Here is a 6023-nt window from a genome sequence, read left to right on the forward strand (position 1 = left end):
TTATTTGATGTATTTGACGATCAGTGATTGGGTCTCATCCACATTCACCGTAGATTTTTGGAAAGTGGTAACAGGTACAAAGGTAACCAAAGTATAGAGCTTATTTGGTGGCTCTTCATCCTCACTACGTTTCCTGGACAACCACACACGGATTCGGTATAGGACATTCCTTATGCCTTTGGCCCAGACAGCACTGTGGAGCCTGGTATCAATGCGCACCTCTGGAGTTCCCATCGCCTTCATGGCAAATTTCCGAATCTCTCCGAGTGCCCGCGGAACACGCTTCTTGAAGCCCACTCCATGGATGCGCTTGTGAATGTTGGTGTATTCTCGGATCACCACCTCTCTGAAGGCAGAACGGCCCTTTTTCTTCTCGCCACCCTTCTTTGTGGGAGCGGTTCCGTCAGGTCCCAGTTGGAAAGGAAACGCGCGCGCGAGGGATTGCAGAGGAAGAAAAGTCCACACTTTTTCTTTTTTATTTCTTTTCTTTTCTTTTTTTTTTTTTTTTGAGACGGAGTTTCGCTTTTGTTGCCCAGGCTGGAGTGCAATGGCACGATCTGGGCTCACCACAACCTCCTCTCGAGTTCAAGAGATTCTCCTGCCTCAGCCTCCCAAGTATCTGGGATTACAGGAATGTGCCACTACGCCCGTCTAATTTTGTATTTTTAGTAGAGAGGGAGTTTCTCCATGTTGGTCAGGCTGGTCTTAAACTCCCAACCTCAGGTTATTTGCCAGCTTGAGCCTCCCAAAGTGCTGAGATTACAAGCGTGAACCACCGTGGCCAGCCAAGTCTGAAACATCTCAATTGCCAAAAGATTGACTAAGGCTCTGTTTAATTATTAGTGTTATAAAAAGTGAGTAATATTTACCTGGCCATAATAGTATTGCGTAAAAATCACTTATCTTTCCCGCCGGGTGCCACATTTCTCACAGTTATTTAAAAGAATGAGAAGAAAACTTAACTTAGTTACTTCTTTCCAAAATGACCATTTCATCATCTTGTATAATTTGGCAGAGAAGAGGATTATTAAGGAAGTTGATGCGAAGGTTCTATATAAAATCAGTGAAAAATGCCTTTGTTAGCAAAAGGTACAAGCAAAAATGCACTATTAAACAACACTTTGGCAGGAACTAACAGGTTCAGTACTTACAAGCCTTCTGTCAAAAACTCCCCATATCTGATGCAATCAGTATATTTAAATGAAGAATATTTTAAGGTATTTGTTCTTTTTTTTTTTTGAGACGGAATTTCGCTCTTGTTACCCAGGCTGGAGTGCAATGGCGCGATCTCGGCTCACTGCAACCTCCGCCTCCTGGGTTCAGGCAATTCTCCTGCCTCAGCCTCCTGAGTAGCTGGGATTACAGGCACGCGCCACCATGCCCAGCTAATTTTTTTTATTTTTAGTAGAGACAGGGTTTCACCATGTTGACCAGGATGGTCTCGATCTCTTGACCTCGTGATCCACCTGCCTGGGCCTCCCAAAGTGCTGAGATTACAGGCGTGAGCCACCGCGCCCGGCCTTCTTTTTTTCTTTCTTTTTTTAGATGCAGTCTCGCCCTGTCGCCCAACTTGGAGTGCAATGGAGTGATCTCAGCTCGCTGCAACCTCCGCCTCCTGGGTTCAAGCAATTCTCGTGCCCCAGCCTCCCAGGTAGCTGGGATTATAGGCGCATCCACGCCAGTTAATTTTTTGTATATTTAGTAGAAACGGGGTTTCACCGTGTTGCCAGGCTGGTCTCGAACTCCTGACCTCGTGATCCGCCCACCTCAGCCTCCCAAAGTGCTGAGATTACAGGCATGAGTCACCACACCTGGCCAAGGTGTTTGTTCTTAATAAACCCATATTATAAACATACCGAAAGGGCCTTTCTGGTTTGCTCACGCAAGGAGTTCACCATAAATCCAATTTTACAGGAGTATCGGTTCCTAACAGATATGTCATAATGTCTTGGAAGAGTATTGTCAGGAAGTTTACAGTGACTGTAATTCATTAACTAAACTTTAACATCATCATGCAATATGGGTTCAGGTGACATTGTTGAATACCTTTTGGATTTTGGCAAAGATGCCTTAGAGTCATTAGTTATCTGTCAATAATTGATGAATCCTTTCTGAAATCTGTTAGCAAATATTTTTTACCATTATAAACATATTCTTGTAAATGTGAGTCATGATAAGTATTCCATATCGTGGTATCAAACAAGTTGAGTGGGGTAGTGAAGGTGTTTAAAACAGAATGTTGTAATGGAAAATGCCCACACTTGCCAAATGGAAAGGGTCAGAGGATACCTTGTTTGAGAAAAAAGTAAATACAAAAACTGAGGGTGTGGTTTATTTTGTGTCCTCTCCCCAGCATGGCCGGAACATAAATTGGAATATAAATTGCCTGTTAACTGTCGTTGAGGCTGAGTTCCAAGCATCTGTTATTTGTACCACATGTGAACATTACTCCAGCCTCACTTTCAGAAAAATATGTTCATTTCTCACAAAGCACTCAGTACTTATTTCTATTCAATCAACCTGATGGATAAGCTTCAAAGGACCAAAGTAACTCATTAATGTAATATTTCCTCAACAAGCCAGTGAGTTTTATGGGAAAGCAAGAGAGTGACAAATCACAAATAGTATTTTTTAAGGATTCTGTTAGAGGTTATTAGGCAAGCTGGTAATACTACTATCTCCAATTTTTTGTACATTCTTAAAAATAATTATGTCTGATTAGAGGCAGACAGTATAGCATGAAATTCTATCTTTGTGCTGTTACATGTTTTGTTTACCATAGTCAAAAAGGATGAGAAGAAAAGCAAATTATTTTATTATTTGTATTTATTATTAATAATAAATAATAATTCTTTATCCCATATTTCTTATTATTTTTTTATTTATGATTTAAGAGACAGGGTGTCACTGTGTGTTGCTCAGGCTGGTCTCAAACGTCTTCCCTTAAGTGATCCTCTTGCTTCAGCCTTTCAAAGTGCTGGGATTTCAGGTGCGAAGCCACCATGCCCCATCACAAATCACTTTATGATGCTGATTTTTTTTATTGTGGTTTTTCTGTTTTTGAGACAGTCTCACTCTGTCACCAAGGCTGGAGTGCAGTGGCACAATCTTGGCTCACTGCAACCTCTGCTTGCAGGTTCAAGTGATTCTTCTGCCTCAGACTCCTAAGTAGCTGGGACTCCAAGCGCATGCCACCACGCCTGGCTAATTTTTGTATTTTTAGTAGAGACGGCATGTTACCATATCAGCCAGGCTGGTCTCGAACTGGTGACCTCATGATCCTCCTGCCTCAGCCTCCCAAAGTGTTGGGAATATAGGCATGAGTCACTGTGCCTGGTCGATGTTGTTTAATTATATGCATCCTATGAGGTCTTCTATAGAGTCTCTAATAGTGTAAATAGAACTGGTGTCAGAAACAAAACTCAAAAACAGAAACTTTAGTATGTCTTCTAAAATTCCACTAAGGAAGATGTATTTTTCACTTAAGCTCTCAAGTCACAAAGCCCATATTCACTTTCTTTTTCTTTTTTTTTTTTTTGAGACTGAGTCTCACTCTGTCATCCAGGCTGGAGTGCAGTGACAGGATCTTGGCTCACTGCAACCTCCACCTCCTGGGTTCAAGTGATTCTCCCACCTCACACTCCCGAGTAGCTGGGATTACAGCCATGCACCATCATGCCCGGTTAACTTTTTGTAATTTTAGTTGAGACCTGGTTTCACCATGTTGATGAGGTTGGTCTTGAACTCCTGACCTCAAATGATCCACCCACCTCAGCCTCCCAAAGTGCTGGGATTCCAGGCATGAGCCACTGTGCCTGGCCTCCACATTCACTTTTGATGACACTTTGAGTACTTTCTTTCTCTGACATAATACTGAGCACTTGATTTCTCATTTACATCTTACCATAAAAACTACTGGATTTCATCATTTTTGTCATTTTTACTTCTGAGGAATTCAAGGCTTAAAAAGGCCAAGCATTACTTTGCCACCAAGCAGGGAGCAAAGCAGAAATGGAAACCCTGAGATTTCTGACCTCAACTCTTAGGCTTTTAACCACCCTGCTACCCTGCCTTCATTCTTACCATGATCTCCTAATTTGTGCTTATACAGGCTGCATTCACCAACCAAAACTGAGTGGTTTCCTCAGGAAAACAGTTAGAGCTACAACCAGTGCACTGAGAGGATCTGATGGACAATGTAATTTTATAGACTGAATAAAAGGCCTTAAAAAAATGTGTATCCAGCACTTTGGCATGTGTAAAAGACCTACATATTTCAAAGCAGTTACAGATATAAAGTGTGCCCATAGAAATATATATTCCATATACTTGGGAGGTCAAGGCAGGAGGATCACTTGAGCCCAGGAGTTCAAGACCAGTCTAGGCAACATGGTGATACACAATCTCTACCAAAAAAATATAAAAATTAGCTGCGTGTGCTGGCTCACACCTGTAATCTCAGCACTTTGGGATGCTGAGGTGGGTGGATCACCTGAGGTCAGGAGTTTGAGACCATCCTGGCCGACATGGTGAAACTCAATCTTTAATAAAAATACAAAAATTAGCTGGGCGTGGTGGTGGGTGCCTATAATCCCAGCTACTTGGAGGCTGAGACAGAAGAATCACTTGAACCAAAAAGGCAGAGGTTGCAGTGAGCCAAGATCATGCCACTACATTCCAGTCTGGGTGACACAGTGAGACCCTGTCAAGAAAGAAAGAAGACAGAAAACAGAAAGAAGGAAAGAAAAAGGGAAGGAGGGGAAGGAAGGAAGGAAGGAAGGGAGGGAGGGAGGGAGGGAGGGAGGGAGGGAAGGAGGGCAGAAAGAAAAAGAAAAAGAAAAGACAGAAGGTCCCTTCTGGGTTTCCATCTAAAATCAAAGAAGAAATCATTGATTTTAATAATAATATTTTAAAATTCACCCTTCATGCCTTCAAGCCTGTAATCCCAGTACTTTGGGAGGATGAGGTGGGCAGATTACCTGAGGTTGGGAGTTAGAGACCAGCCTGACCAACATGGTAAAATCCCATCTCTACTAAAAATACAAAATTAGACTGGTGTGGTGGCACATGCCTGTAATCCCAGCTACTCAGGAGGCTGAGGCAGAATTGCTTGAACCTGGGAATCAGAGGTTGTGGTGAGCCTAGATTGCACTATTGCACTCCAGCCTGGGCAACAAGAGTGAAACTCCATCTTAAAAAAAAAAAAAAAAAGAAAGAAAGAAAAAGAAAAATATCTTTCTAAGAAAATACTACCTAACATGGTGTTGACGAAAAGTAGATTGGATTGGTTCTGTGTATGAAAAGCAGCATGCTTATCAGCATGTTGACCTGGCTCCATCGACAGCCAGGATTACCAGTTATTTCACTTGGTGGGAACCAGTGCCACTTTGAAACTACCCACCTTTCATGAGCAGGTCTACTTGATAAATCTTACTTTTGTAAGGCTGTAAGGATATCCAACTGGGGACAGTTCTTACACTCAGAGGACCACAAGTCACATGGCTGTGGTGACTTCAGGGGTCACCCAGATCCCAAGCCACCCAAACCTGATAAAGGCAAGTTGTCCTTGGGTAAGGTTCAGAGCCAGCAGCAAAGCTGAAAGGTATTCGAGAGCACTTTCAGATGCTGTATTCTGGCTGGGCGTGGTGGCTCACGCCTGCAATCCTAACACTTTGGGAGGACAAGGTGGGTGGATCACCCAAGGTCAGGAGTTCAAGACCAGCCTGGCCATAATGGTGAAACCCTATCTTTAAAAAAAAAAAAAAAAAGCCAGGCATGGTGGCTCAGGCCTATAATCCCAGCACTTTGGGAGGCCAAGGCAGGTGGATCACGAGGTCAAGAGATCGAGACCATCCTGGTCAACAAGATGAAACCCCGTCTCTACTAAAAATACAAAAATTAGCTGGGCATGGTGGTGCTTGCCTGTAGTCCCAGCTACTAGGGAGGCTGAGGCAGGAGAATTGCTTGAACCCAGAAGGCAGAGGTTGCGGTGAGCAGAGATTGTGCCATTGCACTCCAGTCTG

General features: G+C 43.1%; 1 pseudogene; it reads right to left on the reverse strand.

Moving 5' to 3' along the window:
• Positions 1 to 3938, reverse strand: LOC100388300 (large ribosomal subunit protein eL31 pseudogene; annotated as a pseudogene).
• Between the last annotated feature and the right edge of the window lie 2085 nt (positions 3939 to 6023).

The sequence above is a fragment of the Callithrix jacchus genome, chromosome 19 (assembly GCF_049354715.1).
Source record: "Callithrix jacchus isolate 240 chromosome 19, calJac240_pri, whole genome shotgun sequence".
In the NCBI taxonomy this organism is placed as follows: Eukaryota; Metazoa; Chordata; class Mammalia; order Primates; family Cebidae; genus Callithrix; species Callithrix jacchus.